The sequence below is a fragment of the Danio rerio genome, chromosome 24 (genome assembly GCF_049306965.1).
Source record: "Danio rerio strain Tuebingen ecotype United States chromosome 24, GRCz12tu, whole genome shotgun sequence".
Classification (NCBI taxonomy): domain Eukaryota; kingdom Metazoa; phylum Chordata; class Actinopteri; order Cypriniformes; family Danionidae; genus Danio; species Danio rerio.
The window spans coordinates 7,546,188-7,572,205 of NC_133199.1; the positions used below are offsets into that span (position 1 = coordinate 7,546,188).

The following is a 26,018-nucleotide window of genomic DNA, read 5'->3' on the forward strand; positions in this document are numbered from 1 at the left end:
CAAGTTTTTTTTTTTTTTTTTTTTTTTTTTGGTAGAAATTCCAAAAGCAAAAATCTGACACTGAACAATAATTAATTAAATGCATTAATTTATAATAAAATATACATTCTAAACAGATTAAAAACTAAAATAAAAAAACTTTTACATTAATAAAAATATTGATCCATAAATAATAGTCAATAAGCAAATAATATAAATACGAAAAACATTCATTTAAAAACATATAAGAAAAAGGGAGGCAACAAATACTGCGTTAATGTTAATACCCAAACACAAACTCAATTATTCCCTTCAGTCTCCTTCCCTGTTCCTTATTTAAGATGCAGGGTCCAGAGCTTATATTAAACCAGGGGTGCCCAAACTTTTTCTTATAAAGGACCAAAAACCAAACTTGACTGAGGGCAGTGGGGCGAAGTTAAATATACCAAACCGTATCACGTTCAATATGCCATGGTTAGTTTATTTGCTAATAATTAAAAATAACTAGAAAATGTTGCTTTAAACATCAATTAATGATGCAGTATAATTTTTGACAATTTATAATGAGCTTATTATAGTAAAAACATTAACAATCATATTTATAACACAAAATGATGTTGCTCCTTTGCCTTGATTTGCTCACCGATGTCTCGTGCATTGTCCTGTCTGTCAACTGACAGTACTTCATATGAAACATTTAACTGAAACATTGTTTTGTTTTAAGTTCCTCAATTAAACAAACAAACAAAAAACTTAAGGTTTTGTTAAATTTGAAATGATAATCTCTGTCAAAGGCATTTACCCAAAACAACTCCCCATCACTTTTCAGATAGGATGGTGGGCCAAACCAAAGCTTTGAGCCGCCGGCCCTACTTTGGGCACCTCTGTATTAAACTGATTAATTCAGAAACATGTCTCAAGAAAAATATTACCTAGATATGTCAGAGAAAGACACTTTAGTATTGCATTTCAGTAAAATGGGTTTTAGACAAAAAAAAAAACAGGTCTGTAAAACCATGAAGAAATTTTAACATTTTATACAAGTAGACGACGTTTATTAATCAGTAATTACCTATTTTCGATAAATGTGCTATTATGTCTTTAACATCAACATATGCTAAAATGATTTAGTCTCTTCTCGTTTTCATGTTTCCCTGCAGTTTTCAGTGTAAAGCTTGTTTCTGGTTCGCTCTTTACGACCTCAGAGAAAGTTAAATTACAATATATCCTCGAACATTCAGTCATATTCTGGGACGTTATAAAAAGCTAAAAGCAATGACATTTAAGAAACGTAGACCGAACGTTAAAAATATAAAACATTTACTGAGAGATAACACATTAAAACAGCGTCCAAAAGGAAGAAATTTCGTCTTTATACGCGGACATAGGCGACGTGTAGTCATTCCAGCTCATTTTCCAAAGTCGACTTCCGCGTTTTACAATCCACCGCTGACGACTGAGGAGACTTTTTGCCTCGAGTATGTCCTCATGTATCGCTCCGCGGGGTCAGTGAGACTTTTAAAAAATATCTCCATGCAGTTTTTAACAGAAATAACGTCCACGTTTATCACCCCATACATCATACTCTCGGTTTATAGATGTTCTGCACGAGTTATGCTCCATTTTAAACGACAACACTGTCTTAAACCTGAAAGTGGGTCTATTTGTCCGTTGCAGTGACAGGCAGTGTTTCGGTCTCTCTTAAACATGGCCACCATGATGGAGTAAACGCTACAACTTTAAAATTCATATAATCGAGGAAAACTATGCTTCTTTCGCCCAAATGAGGAATGTTTCGACCTGAAATATCGCACCAAACGCTTAATCCACATGAGAGCTTTGGGAAAAGTTTCTTCTTGGATTACATTCTGAATTAAGTTGGCTGGAAGCTGGAAAGGAAAGAAGAGAATTGCATCAATTCCGTAAGCATTCGCCACTCTTCATCATTTCGCACGCTTGTCGTGGTTATTTGTTTATATGCTGCTGCTTATGTCTCATGTTTTGATGTGAGCCGCGTTGTTTTGCTGTTTGGAGTGAAAAGCAAGTGTTGTTTTGGTTTTCAGCGGAAAGTGGCGATAGTTGCAAGCCTGTGCGAATGTTGAGAGTAACGTTGAAACACTAATGACAGATTGTTTTAAAGTCTAAGAGTAAACATATATGTCTTTCCGCGGCTTTGCATGTTTAATTTGATCGAGGTTTTTTACTGATGACCGATAACTCCCTCGATCTCCCAATAAACGAAAGTATTACGTTTCGTACGGGACCTTAAAGGACAACGAGGAAGTAACCAGAAAATAATATATATCTGTGTTATATATGAAGTTTACTCGACATTGTTTAAGTCCTAAATATAAAGTGTGGCCTTGCGTTGTTTGGTAAACGTCACACAGACGTTTGGTGGCGGAAAGTTGTTTTGTTTTCACATGGGTCCAGCCATCTTACTCGAGTCACGATAAGAGCTGCCTGCTAAACTAACTAGTTTCTCCCAGTCAAGCCTACTTTACCCCCGAGGCTTACCTGCTGCTTTGACATGCTGATTGTATAACTGGGTATTCGAACTTCTTTGTTGTTATGAGAGCTTTAATTAAGCTAGCACGAAGCAATATAGACAGACTTCCCCTGCTCTAAAAGGGTTAGTTGACAGCATGTCAGCCACTGACAGCAGCGTGACGTGTTATACTATTTTATAAAGCGTGTATTATAACTGTTGAGCATACTTTTTATGAGCTCGTATTTAGACCTGTCTTGATATCTATTTGTGTTGTACGATATATTACAATAAAATATATTGCGATAAACGATATAATTGTCATTTTATGACTATTTTATGCCACTCATTATATAACGCAAGAATGACAATATAGGCTAATATCAACACCGTGCACGTACACTTTCCCCAAAGAACACATAATAGTTTATTTTTAACCATTTTTAATTTAATTATAGTCATTTTAACAATTTAATAATTAGGCATTGGAATCAGAATGTAAAAACGCATATCCTAAATAAATAATAATTAAAGTTAACAATAAAGTGCAAGGTAAAACGTAACAGGCTACGATTATATGCTAGCAGATCTATTTTCAGTTGTCAGACACCCACATGAAAATATATTATAGTCATTTATAGTAAAATTTACTAGTGTTTTTCAACCATAGTGACGCTGACACCTCAAATAGAGATAGAGATGTGCACAATCAGCTAAATTGTTGCTAGAATTGTTTTTTATGTTTCAGCGATTAGGCATGGGCCGGTATAAGATACTGATGGTATGATAACGTTGGATAAAAATATCACGTTTTCACGGTATTGAGATTACTGCTCTTAAATATACTCTTTTTAAACATCCGGGTAAAAAACAAAATCGTTTCTCCCTTTGTACACAATATATTTAAGTTTAAGAAACATTTAAAATATTTTGGAGCCTTAATCATGTCAGGCTAAATAATTCAAATGAATTGTGGACTTCTGCTGTCTTCATTTGTTTTAAAAACACAGATTTTATTTTACAATATAAATAAAACGGCATCTTTGGAGATGAAAAAAAAAAAAGTAAATAAAAAAATCTTACTCATACCTTAGAAACGGTATAGCAGAAACTTTTGCCGGTTTTAAAACCTTGACTTTTCAAGATATATATATATATATATATATATATATATATATATATATATATATATATATATATATATATATATATATAATCTTGATTGCGGCATTGTGTACTAAAGAGCAGGGATGAGATCCTGGATGCATCGAAATATCGAGTTGAACCGAATCAATAGCATTATAATCGTAATCGAGCCGTGAGACCAGTGTGGGTTCACACCTTTACTTTTTATTTAAACAATATTTATATTGCAATATGTATCGCAGGGATAAAAATCCCGATCTATTCCTTTTAAAATTCATTAACGAATAAGTGATCTTGCTAATGTATATAATATTTCAAATGATAAAAATAGCTGACTGGGTAAAATCTAGTGGTTTGAAAGATGGTGAAAGTATAAAATGCAATTAGATAGTAATGGGTTGCACTGTGACCTTAAAATTGTAGTATGTCAACAAATGATTTTTTGTTCTAAATACATTAGTTTTGGTATAACAATTGTTGAACTGAGCTGAATAACATTTTAGTACTGGGAATGAAAGTCAAAAATGAGGTATGATCATCATTGTTTTTGTTCAGGGATAAAAAAAATACAGTTAAAAAGCACACATTCTTATGCATGCAAAAAAGCTGTAACATAGGGCGTCTCTAAAAAGTTGTTGTGCCCTGAATCCTTTATAAGCATGTTAAATTCAACAATTCAAGTAATAATAGTTAGAATCTCAATCTAATAATTGCATATTCCTAGTGCTATGTGTTTTTTAGGTGTATATTGAAGTTATTACAATTAATTCAATGTAATAAGGCAGTAACTACACTAGCCCTTTAAAACAACAATCAAAACATATTTATCTCGGTAAAGGATAGTATTTCCATGTGGAAATTTAAGCTGTATGGCAATTAAACTGTATCTCAGTCAGATACAGTACTTAAATTAATTGTAATATGCAATAAATGCTGATTTTAATTTCAATATAAAAGCTAAAATCGCATTATTACCTCTCTGACTAATATGTACGCGTGCTCGAATGAACACAGATGCTGTGTTGTTGTCCATAAAAGCCTGTGAATGAAATTATTTGGAAGTGTTAATAATATTCTGAATTAGGGTTGTGTGATATAATAGGGCTGCACGATACTGGAAAATCTGACATTGCGATGTTTTGTTGCGATACGAGTTGTGTCATTTCACCACATAATTTCAATAGCTCTATTTGGAAAGATTTCGCTCATTTAGATTGACTGGGATGAACAAGACTTGTATGTGGTGCATCTGCATATAAATATAATAAATGGAAAGCATTTAAATATGATAACTAAGTGAAATAAACAGTGTTTAATGATTTTCTGGGAATACTAACATTATTCAAGTACAGAAATTGAATAATCAAATGTAAAATAACATGGTCATCATTGTGTAGTGAATACAAATTTTATATATATATATATATATATATATATATATATATATATATATATATATACAAATACAAATACAAAAAAATATATAGCTATATATATATATATATATATATATATATATATATATATATATATATATATATATAAATATATATATATATATATATATATATATATATATATATATATATATATATATATATATATATATTTATATATATATATATATATATATATATATATATATATATATATATATATATATATATATTTATATATATATATATATATATATATATATATATAAATATATATATATATATATATATATATATATATATATATATATATATATATATATATATWTATATATATATATATATATATATATATATATATATAWAWATATATATATATATATATATATATATATATATATATATATATATATATATATATATATATATATTTATATATATATATATATATATATATATATATATATATATATATATATATATATATATATATATATATATATATATAAATATATATATATATATATATATATATATATATATATATATATATATATATATATATATATATATATATATATATATAATTTATTTATTTATAGCCTCTCTGCATTATTTTCACTAGCCACAATTTTGTTATTGGGAAAATAATATATTTTATCTGCATAAATTTGACGTTGACATGCTAAAATTACTTGATTTAAATTTTGTGTTATCTCCACATGCGTCCTTATTCATTTCGCTTTTTGTGTGTCGAGTATGAGCTTGCTCAATGGGCATGATCAAATGGGTCATCATTATAAATGGGTGTTATATATGAGCTCAAAATTAACGATTTACCAAATTTATCTCTATAACCACACTAAGCAATAATTATTTCTTAGCCACACAATTTTAATGTGTCAAAACAAGCTAAATATAACTATACTATACTTTTTATTTAACAAAACATTTCTTAAAAAAAAAAAAAAAAAGAAAAGCAATTGACTTTTAAAAAATAACTATTGTCATGTATCAAAAATATGCACAGTAATCTGTCGTGGCTAAAGATCTCTCGGATCACCAGTTAACTGCACATAAATGGAGAGTTTATCTCCCATTAAAGCAATGTTGTAAAAAAAATTATAATAATTAAATCATTTTAACAAAAATAAAAGCAAATAAAACCGTAAGCTAATGAAAGCAAGTGAAACATACTGTGTGTGATAATAAAAGGATCACATGCACACGGGTAACTTTAGGCCATTTAATAATTTGTTCAAAGTGAAAGCAACCGGTGCTGCGGGTGCATGTTTATCACTTTTTGTCTAGTTTATTTGAAAGAGAACCGATGACAGTTGCGTTTCCAGAACCTGTTCCAGACACGGTTGCTTTACGATTCGGAAGCGCGCACGCGTTAAGCAGTCGCGCGCACGCGTTTGAAAAAGTGGCGCGCATCAACTCAGCTGTTAGCACGAGTGATGATCATTCTCTCATTCGGTATTCACTTTTTCTACTGCTCGCGTGAACACAATTCTCGATTCTAAGATCACACTTGCACACATATTGGGTCATCCTTATATTGTCAAACTCTGCTTTTAGGAAAATTACAATTTAAAAATTAATTCAATCAGCCAAAGTGGCTAGTGGGATTGTCTGTCTAACCCGCCAAAGCTGAAATCTACCCACATTTGGCGGGTCTTAATGTAAAGCATATTATGTAATGTATATATATAATCTAAAATTAAAATGAATCAATTATCTAATCCTGCAATGTGACTATTGTAGTTGCACACATTGCAGTTTCGATGCTCAAACAATATTGTTCAGCCCTATCATATATGATGACATTTGATAGTGGCCCATTAAAAGAAATATCATAATATTGTGCTACAAGTCTCATTAATACATTGCAATTATGAAGCTTCTCGATATATTGTACAACGCAGCATACATTAGCAACTAGATTAGTCCTGTGGAAACGTAGTTATAATGGAAAACTGCACTTAATGACAGAAAGTATGTTAGTTCCACGCTGGTTTACCAACGCACATGTTTTTTTTTCCCCCAAGCGCAAACACCTCCGAAGCGATACGCCACACAATGTTTACATATAAACACATTTGGTTATTTTGTCTAAAGTGAAAGTAAACCGTTAAGGGAAAAACAGATGCATGATGATATGTTCAGGTCTTAAAGTGACAGCAAACTAACAGACTAAAGTTGTCATTAAAGGATGATTCATTTCAAATTTTACTGGTTTTATATTTGCATATATCTGCCCTTCCAGCTGCAACCCAGTATTTGGAAAACATCCATACGCTTTCAAATTCACACACTCATACACTACGGACAATTAATTTATTCAATTCACCTATCCTGCATGTCTTTGGACTGTCGGGGAAGCCGGAGCACCCGGAGGAAACCCATGCAAACATGGGGAGAACATGCAAACTCCACACAGAAATGCCAACTGGGCCAGCTGGGACTTGAACCAGCAGCCTTCTTGCTTCTTACACTGCTAACCACTGAGCCACCGTGCCGCCCCTAGTTATTTTTTTTATTTAAATATAAAACACTTATAAACACAATAAACACTTTTTTGTCTAGATTTGACCCAATGCTGAGTTACAACCCAGCATTTTTAGAGTGTGCTCTAAAAAAATGATACCACTTTCTCTTATAAGGATGCTCATTATTAAAATACAAATGGTACAAAAACAGTATGCAGTTTGGACTGTCTGCACAGCATTTAGCAAGCAATTTCTTTCTGACATGGCCTCTCTGCAGCTCTACCGAACAATTCTCATAATAGTAGGAGAGCAATTTTCTCTTTAAATGGTGTAATGAGACACAGGAGAATTGGTTGAGTTCAGTTGCATCAATGGCAGCCTCTCCAGAGAAGTTCCGATCTGACCTATTCATCACAATCCACCACAGCAAAGCGGCTCAGCCTTACAGAAGCTCCTCACATATAAACGCTCTGCCTATAAATCAAAACTCTTCAAAGTTCCTGCTAAATCCAGCCACGTGGATTTCTGACAGCTAAAACGAGACACTTTTACTGTATTGACACTTACAGCTAATGCAATTAATTATTATAATGATGTTTTCATTAACATGTCCATCTGTACCTGGATGTTGTCTGGTGTTACATGCATTCAGTGATCATTGACACCAAAAGCCCTTTAGTTTGGGCTGCTTAAGTCCGTCGCTCGGCCCTGTGCTTTTAAGTTTCAAGTTGCCGTTTCGTCACATTCATGTCAGTGAGAAGTTACTGAGACTAGTATCTGGTGAAGGATTGACTTGCCTTGGCATGCTCAGTTTACTGTAATCTACCAGTGTTGCCTGGAACAAAGTCTAAATTCGGTAAAGCCCTGTTTGATGTGTCAGGAATTCTTATTTGTATAGATGTGTGTTGTGTTTTGCAGTTTATTGTTTAGTGTGATTTATGGTATAATGCTGTTTTTTTTATGAAGCTGGATTGGTTTTTCAAAATTGATGTAGTTTTTTTTTTTTTTTTTACACAGTTACAGTTTTAGTTGTCAGATCAACTATGATTTTTTTGGAAGTTTTAGTGACCGCTCACCAGTGTTGGGCAATTACGAATTAAGCCTGGTTTATACTTCTGTGTCAAGTGACAGGCGTAACCCACGGCGCATGCAACGCCCGTAGCTGTGCATTTATACTTCTGCGCGCTGTCTCTGTTGGTCTCCATTAACACTTCCAAAACGCTAGTTGGCAGTGAGGTATAAATGTTCCTCTGTGTCTGGAGTTTCTTTGCTGCTGTTTGCTTTTCCTGAACACTTCCTGGATGTACAAGTGGCTCAAACTCGCTCATTTTGAGGCAGGAACCGGCAGATGTGCAAGAACTTTGACAATGAGGTAAACACAAAACAAAACTTTCCATCCGGAGCTCCTTCACGGGACTCCACACTTGTAAACAATCGCTGTATTGGGCTAGCTCCGCTCGCGCGGCTCTCGGTCCCGCCCAGACTCGTCAGTGCTACCAAGCCGACCAATCACAGAGCTTGCGCTACGCGTTGCTGCGACGTGTAGTTACATTTTTTGAGAGGTGCACGTCAGTGACGCCGATGGCCACGGCGAAGGGCTATGCGTCAGCGCCGTAGCATACGCCGACGTTTGACGCAGAAGTATGAATCAGCCTTTACAAGTTATGCGTTACTGTAACGACATTATTTTTGACAGTAACTAATATTGAAATGCATTACTTTTTAACCATAGTAACTCTGTTATCGTTCAAATTATATGCATTTGTCCGATGGTAAGCTAAATAATTTTAATTACACAGTTTACAGCGACGATGCATTGGGGGATTGGTGGATGCCAACCCACCATCGTAAATAAGACGTGTTGTGTACGAGGCGCCAGACTGGACAAAAGTCAAGCTAAAGCGGAGATCGAATGTGCGTAAAGTACAGCAAGTGTGTGCGCGAAAGACCAGGTGCTCGTGAGAGACCGAATGCGTGCGAAGTATACTGAGTGTGCGCACGAGAGAGACCGAGAGACTATTAACGATACTATTATTAATTACGATTACTAATACTATGTTTGTTCTGTCAAATTAATAAGCACACGTTTGTTATCCATATAACAAAATTGATTAGTTTAGTAGACACAGTCATGCATTTCTGTTATATTTCCGAACACGTTATTTAAAATGTTTAGTGTTGTATTGCTCAGAACAAATGCTGTGATTTTATTTTTTTTATTGTTTTACATATTTTTATAGCTGTTACACAACAGCAGATTTTCCACTTTGAATATACACAGCTTACTCTCCGGAAGTTGTTGACATGCCATGTTTAATTTGTGGTTAGTTTGAAATTTGCTCATCGATTTCATTTTTGAGCAGCTGTTATGTTTTTGTTTTGTTTAAAATGCAGAAAATTTATGGTTGTCTATAATAGCAGTATTTTGGTGCTTTAGTTTCACCCAATTGATTCTGAATGATAATTCAGATTACTTTCATTTATTTATTTCATAAAGGTTTTGTGTTGTATATTTATATATATTTGTGTAGTTTTATTCTCAAGCTGTGAAGGAACATGTTTAAGGGTTAAATGCAAACCTTTATGAAGCTGAAACGACTTTAGCTTTTGCTTTTTTTTGTTTCTGAATATATTATTCAGTTGGTTTATCATCTTGTATATTTTTTTTGTGCTGCTGGTCTGACTTAAATTACAATAGTGTTTAAAAAGTACTTTTTGTTTAAATCTTGTGTTTTAGTTGTGAGAATGCAAATTATTAAAACACTTTTAACAGTATCGCATTACCTTTTGGTGTCAGTAATTGATAAAGTAATTGAGAAACTGTAAGTAGGCATGGTCCGATATAAGTGTCTGATGGTATGTGACCTTGGATAAAAATACCAGGGTTTTACGGTATCACGGTATTGTGCTCACTGCTGTAATATATGCTGTTTTTAAATGTTTAAGTAAAAAATAATAACCTTTTTTTCTTTTGACACAATATGTTTTATTTTGAGAAACATTTGTAATATTTTGTAACAGCAAACATGTCAAGCTGAAGAATTCAAATCAAAAACTTTGATTTCTGTACATTTTAAAATGACATTTAAAAATCTTGATGACAATATTATTTATAATATAGTTGGTTATAATTAGTTATAAATGACAATAAAAAAATCTTACTCATACCTTACTGTACTTTCACACCGAAAGTGGCGAGAGTGTCAAAGTAGCTTGAAGTCATAAATTTTCAATAGGAGCCGGTGGTGATAAGCGGCGAGTATAGGGGGCGTCTAGGAGAGTTGAAATCAAGTCCACTATATGGTAATGAGCTATGATGATGCGGTTCGGCGATTGCAAGCAATTGCAATGTAGAAGTCCACCCCATGAGAGGAGTCCAGAGAACACAGTCCTGTGAACTTTGGTTCCGACCACAGTTGTTCCCAAGTGTTTGATTTTTGCGGTCGGCGGATTTTCAATTATTTGCAATTTTTTCTTACAAGGACATACATTAAAAAAAGTTACTGGCGAGTAACTGATGCGCTTTAATGATATATATTTTTGTCTTTTAAAAAGGCGGTAATCTCATGCAACACTATAAAACAGTATTGCTGCTTCACAATATTTCAGACATAAGGACACATGATGGATAATAACGTGGAGCAAAACCACAACACATGCAACTTGATCTTCCATGGTTAAATGACTTTGATAATAAGTGTGCAACATCTTCACGCTAGTAAGCTTGTTTTACGCTGGAATGTAACTGATATCATATGCTGCAACGCCCCCTTTAAATACGAGATCAATGTAGCGAATTCTGACTCTCGGTGTGTCGCAAGGGCGGCCAGAGCGACATCTGACGCTCTTGCCGTTTTTATTGTGAACACACAGTTAGGAACGTTATAGCAGAAAATGTTGCCGACTTTTCCAAACCACAGTATACCTTGAAACGTTTATCGTCCCATGCCTAACTGTAACTAGTTACTATTTTTCTGTAACCAGCACAACACTGCTGCTCACTGCCCCGGTTGTCTGTAAGTTCTAATACTGTATGATCAAATCTATAATCTGATTAAGAAAGTATAACGCACGTGCGTATGATACAAGTCTTGTCCTTTTCCTGTCGCCCTGCAACTGTCTAATTCACGGATCTGATTTATCGACTGAAACAGATGGTTGTATCATTAACACAGTAATCATGACACATTTTCCAGCAAATATATGACATGGAGTCCCATGTGGCTTCATGCTGTTTAATCATTTGAAAAATGTGATGCCACACTGCAGGCCCAGCGAGTCCTTAAAAGAATTTTCCGGGTGCAATATAAGAAAAGCTTAATCAACAGCATGTTTATAACCATCTAAATTAATACTGACTTAATTCATAATGTCGGTCCTGTATATTTTACAATCAATCAACAAAGAAAATCAAAGGCTGGCTTACAGTGGAAGCGATTGTTCACTGATTTATTTGTGAAACCGGCAAGATGTGAACAGCGTTCATGTTAAAAAGATTTAAGGGAGCAAATATTAATTACTAACCTTTTATGTGTAAAATTATATTCTGTTTTATAACTTGTTACCATGGTAGAGGAACAACATAAATCATTTATTGTTGTAAAAGTAAATTTAGTCAACAAATAAATGGCTTAAGGAGGCATAGTGGCTCAGTGGTTAGCACGGTCACCTCACAGCAAGGTCACTGGTTCGAGTCCAGGCTGTGCCAGTTGGCGTTTCTGTGTGGAGTTTGCATGTTCTCCCCGTGTTCGTGTGGGTATCCTCCGGTACACCGGTTTCCCCTATCTGCTTGATAAGTGTGACGTCACGCGGGGCGGCTTCTGGGTCTATTCAACTGAATGGGGAGACTCATAAAAGGGTAATAATAAACGTTTACAAAGCGATTTAATACTTTCGAAAGTCACGATCGCAATATACATGTCCATTCCTAATATCCGATGGCCAGAAAGTGATTAATTGTTTTATAAATTGTTAAAATTTTTATATTTGTTATGCAGCAAGCCCAACGATTGTTGTGTACACTATGACTTTATGTAAAATGAACTTTAATGTGTGATATGAATAAAAAGTGATCATACACGAATGATTTCTCCACTCAAATGAATGGCGGCTTGGACCCCGAAACAGTATTACATACGTCACAAACACGTCACCACTTAACAAGCGGATACAGTCCAAAGACATGCGCTATAGGTGAATTGGATAAGTTAAATCGGCCATAGTGCATGAATGTGTATGTGAATAAGAGTGTATATGGGTGTTTCCTAATACTGGGTTGTGGCTGAAAGGGCATCCGCTGAGTAAAACATGCTGGAATAGTTGGCGGTTCATTCCGCTGTGGCGACCCCTGATAAATAAGGGACTAAGTCGAAGTAAAATGGGTGAATGAAATAAATAAGTTTTGGGTATTTTTTTATTATTATTATTATTATTTTGGTGTGGCAGAGAAAGTTTTAAAATACTGTTAAATTAATTGTGTGTGCGCCCTTTTTTAAAACTAAGGAGATGTGCAGTTGAATCGATGTTTGTGCCAATCAAAATGTATGCATGAAACAAAAATGCTTGGATTAAACTTATTTTTGTTGTGTGATATATTGTTACAGAAATTGTTGCGATAAGCGATATTATTGTCATTTTGAGACCATTTTATGCCCCTGTTTATAGAATGATTATTAACAGCATAATAATGCCAATAGCCAGAATAAACACTTTCAAAGAGCTATAACTTTTAAATTAATTTTCATTATTATTTAGATTCTGTAATCTAATGTTAAAAAAGGTAAATTTCCTATTAAATGTACTAGTAAGTAAATGTCCAATTTTTAACTTTGACACCAGTGAGGAAGAACGTAAATGCCCTGGAATATCGCTTTAACATTGTTTGTGAATTTGTAAATGTATATTGCAACTCCAAAAATGATTAAGGTCATGTCCAAAAATTGCACGATAAGTTGATATATTGATTATTGATACAGGCCTACTCGGATTTGAGTGAATGATTTGCTCATAAGAATTAATGTTCTGTCATCATTTATTTACGCTGTTGCACTTTCAATATGTATGGACTTCAGTTAAGCTGTGGTCCCATTAGACTGTTGGCTTGCAGAATTTCAGCGCCAGTAGTTGTAGTATAATGTCACACTTAAAAAAAAGTTAACACCAAATAATAACTTGACTTCTAGTTGATCATTTGGTATCAGAAGTGGCTAATATGAGAGGCAAAGGCCCCTAGATTACACTAATTTTACCTAAATAAAATATGATCATGCTTTGATTTTTAATTATTTAATTAGGAAAGTAAGTTCTGACTTTGCTTATACAAAAGTCTTGTCACTTAATAGACTGTCGTGTACACCATAATTTTATATAAAGTTCACTATAATGTGTGATATGACATAATAAAAGTGTTAAAAGTGGTCATAAGTGTGAAAAAAAAAGTAGATAAACGCAACAAATTAGTAAAATATACCATACTTTATGCCTCTTTGTGGTGGTGCATATTAATAAATTTATATTCTGTATAGCCCAAAAAATTATCATTGTTGTAATCTTACTATGCAACATTGTGGCCAATCAAACACAACCTGAGGCATGCCTGTTTATGGTGTGTGCATCATAACAGCGTTTTAACTGCTGACATGGATAGTGACCTGAAGTATATGAGCAATGAAACAGTCTGTATTGCATTCTGATAGGCCTGTTTTTCACCATGATTTTGCGCTCGCGGAATTGACATGAGAACAAAGGAAACAATAGTATATGAGGCTCATTAAGGCCACCCTTAAATGACAATATAGATTTATTTTGTTGGCGATTAAAAAAAATAATAATAATTTCATTAAGAAATTAGCTTTTTTTATAGTGAAACTGAAACATACTTTGTGAAAAAATCATATTTATTTAAAGAACTGTGTGCTTTGAATTCAGTTGTTCCAAATAAATAACCAATACCAAATAACCATAAATAGTTTTAATAATACAATAAAAACCATTTTAATATTACAAACATAAGATTTTGATCAGGAAAATAAATCACCTATGCCAGTGTATTTAAAGTAGAAACTAGGACTGCCACTAATGACTGTTTGTATATTGATTAATCTAGCAACCAATTTATTGATTATTCAACTAGTTTAAACTTGATTTTATTTGATCAATTATTACTTTTATATTAATCATTAATAATTTAAGGGAATTGCCTCCATTCATTTGTTTTAGGCTCATTTTGCTGTATAGCTTTAGAAAATAAACACCATACAAATGCCAAAATTCACATAAAATGCTATCGTAATTCATTTATGAAATAAGACTATAAAAGGTTTTAGTTTTAATGTAAAAGGCTTTTTTTTTGTTCAATTTTCCAACAAAAATAAATTCATATTTTATTTTCAAGTGTAAAATAACCAGGTCGCTTGCAAGCAAAGCTTAACATGACATCAGTCAATCAAATTTTTCTATTTAACATGTTTTACGAATAAAGTGATGAAGCTTCGAAAATAAAGATATAATGAGTAAGTGAGGGATGCTTGACACTAGGGTTGTAACGGTATGAATTTTTCACGGTATGATAATCGTCTAAAACAATACCACGGTTTGACGGTTTCGCGGTATACGGTATGTTACAAATGTTACAAAATAATAGAACAGTGAAGCAAATTTGACTTTTTCCAAATAATATATTTTTAGTTACTATAAACAACGCCACTTACAATTAACAAATAAAAATAAGAAAATAATAAATAATGTGTCAAAGTCCAAATAAAGTCCAAATAAACATGGTGCAAATCCTCAGTAAAAAATAGATATAAATATTTACTATACTATAAATAGTTACATAACGAAACTAGATTCAATATGGAACATCCTTAGGTTTTATGTGCCAGCATGGATATGGTTGTCTATCGATATGGATTTGGATATGGTTGTCTGCAATGCAGACAAACAGCTGCATCTTCATTTGCGTCTTTTGAAAACAGCAAGAGCAGCAGTTCGTCTTTGCTGTGTCACTGTTTTGTCATGTTTCTGTGCTGCTGTGCATGCAAAAGTACTTAGTATGAGAATTATTTCATGCAAAACTTTTTTTTTTGCGTTTTATTTAGCCGCGCATAAATGTATGCCTATCTCTCATTCCGTGTTGTTCAAAAAGCTTGGTCCACAAACAAAAGCGAAACCTATGCTTATTGGTTGGGATATAGCGAGTTTGAACCAATCTGGGCATGGAGGAGGGACAATGCATCAATGTATCATGTCTGATTTGTCCGGAGACACAGTGACGAGCGTTTCTTTGTCAAATCAGCGTTGTCAAATGTTGATGACGTAACCGCACTGATTCCGGAGCCTCTGAAAGTCCGCGAATGTTATGTGATACAGCACTGGAAAGCTGAGATTCTCTTCTTTATGCCAATCTTTGAATTGTATGAATCGGATCAGCGGATCAAAAGTTATTAAACATTTAAGAGCAATACTTATTTTTAGCCGCGGGCGGCTGTCTCGGTCTTTAAGGGTTAAAACCGTTGATATGCAATTGTTCATGGTATGATAATCGTGCACGTTCAAATCGTGGTAAACCGTCATACCGGTATATTGTTACAACCCTACTTGACACATTAGTGCTCATTTACAAATAAAAATAACTGTTGCTGCTAATAATCTTCAGGCTTCTGAATATGAATTACATTATTAATGAATTTGTCTGCGTTCGCTCAAACTGATTTGCAATGTGGATGATATATGGGCACGGGGCTTTGAATTGCTATTGTTCCCGCCAGGTACCCAAAGAATATGATTTACGTACAGCAGAGACTCTCATTCTCTGTCTCTAATATGAGCAATTCACTGACTGTCAGGGAACTCTAAGATGCACCGTCTTTTCTTACACAGTCATGTGTTTATGTTTTTAAAGGGATGTCAGTTATAGGTTATGAATTTCAGTGTCAGTTTCCTGATCAGCAGTATGCCTCACAACATATTTGTTAATATAGCATATAAAACCTTATGACGTGGGAATGTCTCCAGTAGGGGTGTCAAAATTAATCGTTTCTTCGATGCACCGCGATGCAGACGCGGACAATTCGGTATCGGTTCAGCAATAATCATAACCAGTTATTACTGACGTCATTTACCTCATATGCGCTTTGTCGCGAGGGAGGCGATCGCGAGTATTTACAACGCTCTAACTACTTAATACTCATGAACTGTGCTCAATTTTACTGTGTGAGTTTGAGAATGAAAGTAGCCTACTCCATTTCTCTCTCTCTCTCTCTCTCTCTCTCTCTCTCTCTCTCTCTCTCTCTCTCTCTCTCTCTCTCTCTCTCTCTCTCTCTCTCTCTCTCTCTCGCTCGCTCATCTGAAGAGCGTAGCGCTAGAGCCAATCGCAACCCAATCAATCCCAATCAAAGGGGTGTAAGAGAACTAGACCAGGATCAGAAATTGAGCTGGATATTTATATTTGTTTATATTGTTTGCTTAATGCTCGTTTTTTTTTTTTTTTTTTTTTTGAAGTTACAGTTTATATATCTGACTGTTTGTATTAAATGACACAATTGTATTACAAATAATAACCTATATAAATATAAATATATTCATACATTTTAATACAAGAGCTGCTGCTGTGAAAAAAATATAAAAGCATCGTCAATGCACCGTGATGCACCGAAATATCGAATTGAACCGAATCGATGGCATGATAATCGTAACCCAACCATGAGACTAGTGTAGGTTCACAGCTCTAGTATCCAGTACTACTTTCTCTTTCTCTGTCACTGGTTAGTTTATAAAATAACTGACATTTAAAACTAACTCATCTCTGTTTTCTAAAATTAGCCATCTCCGATCAGTCTTCTCTTTCATTATGTCTTCATATTTATACCTGCATTCCCAGGCAATTACTGATGCTCATAAAAGTTTGGAAGATTGATCTTATATTCAGCAGGAGCAAGACCGAGATTTGATGTTGTTTTGGGAGGAAATTGACTTAAAGGTGCAGTAGGTGATTGTCTTCAGAAACATTTTTTGTTGTGCTAGTTGAAAGTCTCTTCACGTTCCAATAATATTGATTAAAGTAAATGCTCTAAATGTATTTATGTATATTTTTATATTCTGGGTAAGGCACAAGACTAAAAAATGTTCATCCAATTAAATATTGTCGTGCCGACAATTTCCATCTGATAAGTAGCCCAAACTGTCCGTCAATTGTTCATTTGTACAACTTTACACCTCTGTTCACACAGATCCGCTGTTTGCGTGTGCATGTGCGCCACGTTCACATGCACATCAGAGAGTAACAGCAGTAAAAACATGCCGAATCAAAACAAAACTTTTTAAAATCCTGAATCAATATAGGAGTGACTTTTGCACGCTGGAGGAAGGATGACACAATGGCTGAAGTATTTCTTTTAGACAGGTAAAGTATTGTGTTCATAATCTATTTTAGTCATGCAAAGCTAGATTTTGTTGTTTTACAAATGAGTTATATGCACAAAATGTTGTTCAGTCTCTGAAATCTTTTTTTAATTTCATAAGGGACCTTTTACAGCATTGATAATGTCGATTTTTATTTAGTTTACCAATAAAACATAAGTAAACAGTGCTTATCCACCTAGCCTGCTTTACTGAGGTGAAGTTGCTTTTATTGGTTCATTTTAGAACAATGGCAATCTATGAAACAATCCCTATAGTGTTTACCATGCTACTTTGAATGTTTTGTCTGAAGTAGCATTCATGCTGGCCAAGCATTAAGCATACGGTAGACTCTTTGGGACAAAGCATGTGAGAGTGAGACCAGCAATCCTTGCACGCTTAAAAAGTTGCACATTATGACAAGTTTTGCTTGCTGCACAATTGAAAACGTGCTAGATATAATACAGTTTTTTGCTGTGCTATAAAGTTTTCTAACTGGCGAATGACATGATGGGTTTTCTACTGTCATCTTTACAGTGCGCGTTTGTGATTTCAGAAGGCGTGGCTTTGGACGGCAGGGGAGGGACTATGTTTGAAAGATATTATGCTATCGGATAGCATTCAAGCAGATCACCTACTACACCTTTAATATAAACTGCGTTATACAGTATATATCAGGGCTCGAAATTAACTTTTTTACTTGGTAGCACCGGTGCTCCCAACTTCAAATATTTAGGAGCACCAAAAATTTTTTAGGAGCACCAGAAAAAATTTAGGAGCACCCACCAAAAATGAATGAGCACCGCTGCAAATTGTTTTTTTAAGGGATTTATTGTATTTTAAAACAACATTAATAGGACTGACAAAAACCAGAAACAACTATCTAACTAATGTTGTGAAGACATTGATATTTGTGTGCAATAATTCCAAAATGAATGTCTAATAATTAGGCCATAGAATATTAATGATGATAAAAAATGACAATAATAGTAACAATGAATTCCATTTCTCATTATGATGCTGCCTTAAATGTGCATGAATGTAGGTTATCTGCTATAAAATGTCAGTTTCTTTATGAAATAATAATTAGAAAATAATTAATTAAATAATAATTAGAAAAATAAAAAATAATTGTATAGTTTGCATCAAACAAAAATGAAGCATTGCAGTGAGAAATATTGATTTTGTACTGCTGTTTTTATATACATGTCAGTTTAATAAATAATATTTCTGCAAAAAAACAAACAAAAGATTATAATAAATCATTCAATTCAATGATGAAAGCTGCAAAGCAGTCATCAGTAAATAAATAAAAAAGTAATATACACCTCAAACAAGAATAGACAAAAGTAAGTAAAGTCTCACTTCTATCACTCTTTAAAAGTTTTGGTTTCAGTTTGTGTCAATTTAAAGGTTCAGTCTGAGCTGATCTTCATTTTTCTGTGTTAGTGGAAAAGCTGGCGAGTCAGTCGACCCAATTTATGAGCAGGCATAGCAGGATTCTTGTGCTAACCATCGGCGCAATACTGATCTTTGTTATGAGCCGCAGTTTCAGTGTAAACTTAGTAAAGGCGAGCTTCTTTGGCGATGATACAGATTTGACTTTTAGCGGACATTTGCGCTGAACACGCAGTGAATGCAACGCATGGAGATTCGGCCACCTTCTCCAAGAAGCGCGTACTCGATTGATCTCAGCTGCCGGATCATTATTCACCACGTGACGTGTCATGATCGCTTTCATCTGCGCCTCAACTTTAGGTGGGGTTTGCAAACCTGTGTGCTTTAAGTTTTTACTCTTCAGCCGTTTGTATTTCCCGTGGTCATAAAAGCTCCTTCCCTGTCATCTGACACGGAATACCTTGAGTGAATGACAGCTAATATGAACCAATATAGCGGCAGGGAAGAGCGATTCAGCACGTTTTTACAAAAATCAAAACAGGTCGCACTACAACCATTATCTGCAGTCGCACTAATGCTCCCAGATATATTATGAGGTCGCATAAATTAATTTTCGGGCGCATATGCGACCAAAATGGTCGCAATTTCGAGCCCTGTATATGAACTGACATTGCTTGCATTGGCTGTTAAACACAAATGTAGGCATGCACAAACTAAATTGATATATTAATATTAAGTTATTTAACTGATATTTATAAATAAAGGTTTGTAATTTAGTGGTTTGTAAAAAAACTTTGCTGGTTATTTAGTCAAAAATTAAAAAAAAACAAATTTAAAAGTTAGATTTTAAAATACAGGGTGTCTGCAAGGTCTTAAAGTATTAAAGGTTGATAGATCAATGTGGAGAAATTTAAGGCCCCTAAAAAGTATTAAAGAGTCTTAAATACTAATTTGCAGGGTATTATATTTTATTTCCTTTTTGATTATGCAATGTATGGTTATTGAATTAAATCTGCGAATATCAAGATGCTGTGTAGTTTATGAAATCAATAGCCCCTTTTACACAGTAATACTGGTAAATATCCAGAAAATTTCCGGAACAACTTTACCGGTAAATTCAAGAAAGCACTGTTCACACAGGTACAGACGTTTCAGAAGACTGTTCACACATCCATTACAAAATACCTGTAAATTCTGACATCATTAACCAGAAATGAGCTCTAAATGGCTGCTCTGGTGTTTGTAAACATTTGACTACATTACAAACTCTGCGGAGGGATAAGTATTGTGAACAACTTCGATGAAAACATGGAGGAACACTTTCGCATGTCGAGATGTACATAATATCTGTGTGTGCTGGCGCTCACCAGCTGCTTTTTGCGCACACGCGTCAGAGCTTGAAGGTAAACAAACAGCGGTTTATCATAGGCATTTTATCGATAATTTTTACACAGTTGGCTTTAAGAAGGAACATAGAAACGTTATCTGACTAACATCTCGCAGCTAAATGTGTCTGGAAAAAATGTTCAAAGACTTTTATTTTAATAAACCGTTTGGATGTGAATGCGTTTGAGTGTTCTGATTGGCTAAAGTAGACCCATCACGTCAGACGTTCTAGACGTCACGTTCTAGACGTGAATGCGCTCTTTCCGGCAATCTTCCTTCTGCGTTCACACAACGCAGCATTCTGGCAAATTACAGGTATTGTTACAACTTCTCTTTCCGGAAAATTGCCGGAACAAATTTACCGATATTTTGAAAAAGGGTCCATTCACGAATACAAACCAAATTGACAGTAATTTTTCCGGCAAGTTCTGTTTGTGTGAAAGAGGCTAGTGAAAAATCCTTCTAGATTTGACATCATGTTGCTTTGTTTACTGCAGTAACCAAGGCCACAGCATTATTTCTGCAGTTCTATAGCCGCCAAACGGCTGAATTAGCTAGATTTAATAGATTTATATTCAGTATATAAATAATGTTTTGGTTTGGGATTAGTTTCTTACATTAATATTTAGTGAATATACTGCAAGTTAAAATCTCACCAGTTTTTCCGGTTGAAACCTAAAATGGTTTTAAGGTCTTAAAATGTACAGAAAGAGTCTGATAAAAGATATTGAATTTCACTCTCTGATTCCTGTATATACTATGAAATAATATAAAATGTTAAGTCAGTTAAAATATTTGTTTTATTGCAAATATTTAAATAAATGTTAATAAAAAAACTAATTTATTTACTAGTAATTTAATTGCGACTTAATAAACCACCTACTGCTGAATAAACCATGAAATAAACATTATAATGCTGGTAGGTTTATTTTAGTTTAAACAATATCATAAATGTTTGTGTGTGTGCGCATTGAAACCACAAGTAACAACAAAACATTAATTCGCAAATTATGAAAATAAATAAATTGATGTCAACTAATTATCATCATCGATTATACAGATGAATCGCGGCAGCCCTAGTATAAACTTATAATGATATATGAGGGGAATAAATAAAAAGACACAAAAATGTTCTATAAGACATAAAATAATCATTCAATGATTGTAATATGGGTGAAGTTTTCAGTTAATTGAGATTTTAATTTTAGTTCATTTCAACCAGTGCAAAATCTTCTGTTAAATGCTCCCTTCACCTCACAGCAAACTTGGTCGTTTTTCGTGTTTTTCCCCCTTCTCTCATCCATGATTGCTTGCTCAGGCATGAAATGCAAGGCTCCCAAACTTCTGCATGATGTAATTCCTTTTGGGAAGAGTAACAGTTACATATGCAACCTGAAGAACTGGATGTGTTTGCACTTGGCTGAGTTGTGTCTCTCTCAGTAAGCGTCTTAAACCACCCCTGATTTTGTTTAAGTGACTGGATTGCTTATGTGTGTCAAATGCATCTGCTTGGGCAGGGCTGTCCAATCCTCCTCCTTAAGGCTGTCGTTATAAGCACCTACACTGAAAAAAGTGTTGCATGCAGAACTGTTGCAAACAATTAATTTGTGTGGAATTTAAACAATCAAATTAAATTTAATAATGTTCAACTTAATTTGTTTGTTTAAATTCAGCCCAAATAAATTGTTTACAAGCACTTAACGTAAAAAAATTTAGTAAATCCAAGGAATCATCTTTGAATAGTTTTTTTCAGTGTACCATTGCGAAGAAGCTGCTCTGTTTTGAGCTTCACCACCACCTTCCTTGGCGCTTCATTATTTTCCTATAATTAAATTGCCTGTTGTAGCTTTAACTTAAGTATTATATTTTGATTGTTAAACTAAAGTTATTTAAAATCATCAAATTTATAAATGTGTCGATTGTTTTGAGTCTGCCAATTCATTTGGTTTATTTTATATAAAAAAACAAAGGAGGAAAGAATTCTTTCAGCAACCTAAAACATGAACAAACTGCCATGTTTATAGTTATTATCATCTTTTTTTGGACTTTTATGAACTCAGAATGATGGAATTACTTTTTAAGAAAATGTTTACGTTACCGTGCGTGTGCTGGTGAAGAATAAAGATTGGAGGTTTCTGCTGACTGTGTATGTTTCGTACCATTAATGAACCCAAATAAGGCCTAAATGATTTCTTGTTTTTATTTTATATAATCACAGACGTTACAATGCTATTTCGCATTATCATTGATCTGCAGCTCTTATCAAATCATATTCATAGAAAGGTTAGATATTAACTGTTATACACAAGTAGGCCTATTTATGTGTATAAAGCATCTGTTTTGTATAGGATATGTGAACGACCCGGTCTGCTTTACTTTGACATTTCCTTGAGCAAGAATGACGTCGACATCAATTTTCTGTCGTACATCACGTCCACCAAAAGGCTATCATTAGTACCATTTGGCAGTGGAGACACAAACCTCATAAAGAAGTTTTTTTTTTTTTTTTTTTTTTTTTTATTAGAATATTTAGTAAAATTATATTCATTATTTTAGCAGACATTCACTGGTAAATACACTTAAAATATAAACAAAGACCATACATTTTAACAATTAGACAATATAAAAGAAAGAAAAAAATAATTCTAAAATAAGCATGCATTCCCCCAATCAATCACCCACCTGTGCTATCAAATGGGGTATAAGTAGGTACTAAAGACATAGTAAATATATTAGTGTTTACTAATGGGCAATTCCATGCAAATGTCAACCTTGCCATAAAAAATAATTTAGTTTTCACCAAAATAGACAAACCGTTTCTACATTTTTTGTGTCAGCAAGTATTTTACAGTACTTTAAAAATACTCGTAAATGTATCTGTCAGTATTTCAAACTATTATATTTAATTTGCCAAAATCACACAAGTGGCTATTTCACAGCTGTCGCATCCATAACAGAAATGTGTCACATCCATAACAATACTTTTTCTTCATAAATGCAAAAATGTCAAATAAAATAAAATCAATCATTTTAATTCTACAGTGAGCCGACTCATACCTGTTTGATGAGCATTGTTTCTTTTGGGTTGTCACATCCATAACGCATGTTTATTTTCCTAATTTAAAATATAAAACCTGTTTACATATTGATAGTTTTCTGCTCCCATAACTCTGTGGTGAGCTATTTTGGAAAATATAAACAGAAGTTTCGATATAATGTCAACATATACTTTCTGTGTGAAATTATGTTTTGAGTTTTTACTGCAAATGTCACATCCATAACGCTGGAATTGCTCTAATATTAAAATAAAAGGGGACCAATTTTTTTCAGTTAACGAAACCTTGTCTAGGGTATGGATAATTTTGTTTCCAGATGCAATGTACCAGTTAACTCTGCCAGCCATAATTTAAGAGTAGGAACTTCTTTAAGGGAGTTTAAAGTATATTTTTAAGGCTTGGTTGTGTTTAAAAGATGCAAAGCAATGTCTTCATTTGCGAAAAATCCCTTTTTTTCATATATCTTTAATTGTATACAGCTACCATGAATATGAAAACGACTCATATTTCCTAGTCCTTCCAAAAGCCCGCCCCCAAAAGGCTCTGATTGGTCAGCTAACATAATGTGCTGTGATTCCTGGATTGCCTCCATGTCACCAGGAAGCGTCTCTGCTATAACATTACAGCACATCTGGCCACACCCCTTCACTGAACAGGGTATATTCTTGTAACCTGAAGGGTTTATGACATCACTAACCTGGATGTTTTTTTTTTGTAGTTTGTTCACTGTAGCCTTTGCTAAGCTAACTGTAAAAGCCAATAGCCCCTTTCACACATACCGGAAAGGTTGTATGTGTGAACAGGTCCTTTTTGAAAATACCGGTAAATTCGTTCTGGCTATTTTCCGGAAAGAGAAGTTGTAACATTACTGGCAATTTGCCGGAATGCTGCGCTGTGTGAATGCAGAAAGAAGATTCCCGTAATAAGCGCGTGCACGTCTAGAACGTGCTGACGTGAGACGTCTGCTTTAGCCAATCACAACAGTCAGACGCATTTACGTCCGCGCGGTTTGTGAGGATAAAAGCCTTTGAATATTTTTCCAGACACATTTAGCTGCTAGAAGTTAGTCAGATCACGTTTATATGTTCTTCTTAATGCCAACTGTGTAAATAATCATCGATGAAATGCTTATGATAACCCGTTGTTTGTTTACCTTCAAGCTTTGCGTGCTCCTATGAGCGCCTGCACATGCACATATTATGAACATCTCGACATGCGAAAGTGATCCTGCGAAAGTTGTTCACAATATTGATCATCCACAGAGTTTGTAATTTAGTCAAATGTTTACAAATACAAGCGCAGCCGTTTAAAGCTCATTTGTAGTGGATGATGTCAGAATTTACCGGTATTTTTGAATGGATGTGTGAATGCTCTTTTCCGGAAAATTTCCGTAACGTCCTCGCTTGTGTGAACAGCGCTTTTTTCAATATACCGGTAAAGTCGTTCCGGAAATTTTCCAGAAATTTACCGGTATCACTGTGTGAAAGGGGCTAATGTCTCCCTTTGCATTGAACTTACATTCAGAGATGTTCATATTCACACAGCTACATTACACATCAACTAAAGTTTCAAATATGATATCGTAGTGGAACCCCCCCCCCCCCCTTTAAGGATATGGTTTTTTGGCAGAGATCAACCCATATGATACAAACTGTTGTTGTACCGGTGTAAATCTCAAAAATTCTTCGGAAACTCCAAATAAAATGAATATAGGATCTGGTTCAATCGGAGTGTCTGATGTATCTGAAGAAACTTGAAATATTTGGTTCCAGAAACTCTGTAATTTGGGACATAGGAATGAGACGGTTTGGAATCTAAAACCTGACATTTGTCACACAGTGATGACACTTCAGAAACATTTCATTCAGTTTACACTTGGAATAATGAAACACTTTAAACTAAATGAGACAATGTCTTGCGTTAATAAAACATTCGTGAACCATTTTTTTATGTGAAAGTATGCTGCTACAGGCATATGTTCCATTCATTGTTGGTTCATTGTAACCTTGTTGACCTGCAAAATCTCTTATATATGTTTAATAAATAGAGTCATTATAGATACTTGCTTTGCTTTAATAGTCAGACAGTGAGGTAAAATCTATCCAAGCAAAAGACGTGTCAATAATTGTTTCATAATCCCATCGCAATAATTAAATCATGAGGTGCCTAGAGATTCCCAACTCTGCGTTCCTCCATTGCTTTAATGTCTGTTTGCATATTGATTTCATTTATTGAGTCT

General features: G+C 34.1%; 1 protein-coding gene across 19 annotated transcripts in view; it reads left to right on the forward strand.

Moving 5' to 3' along the window:
* The first annotated feature begins 1,664 nt into the window (after positions 1-1,664).
* kmt2ca (lysine (K)-specific methyltransferase 2Ca) overlaps positions 1,665-26,018 on the forward strand; it is a 213,316-nt gene continuing 188,962 nt past the window's right edge. For all 19 annotated transcript variants that reach the window (XR_002456618.3, XR_012399696.1, XR_012399697.1 and 16 more), the window contains exon 1: positions 1,665-1,901. The gene's annotated coding sequence lies outside the window, so the exon portion shown is untranslated. The remainder of the gene's footprint in view (positions 1,902-26,018) is intronic.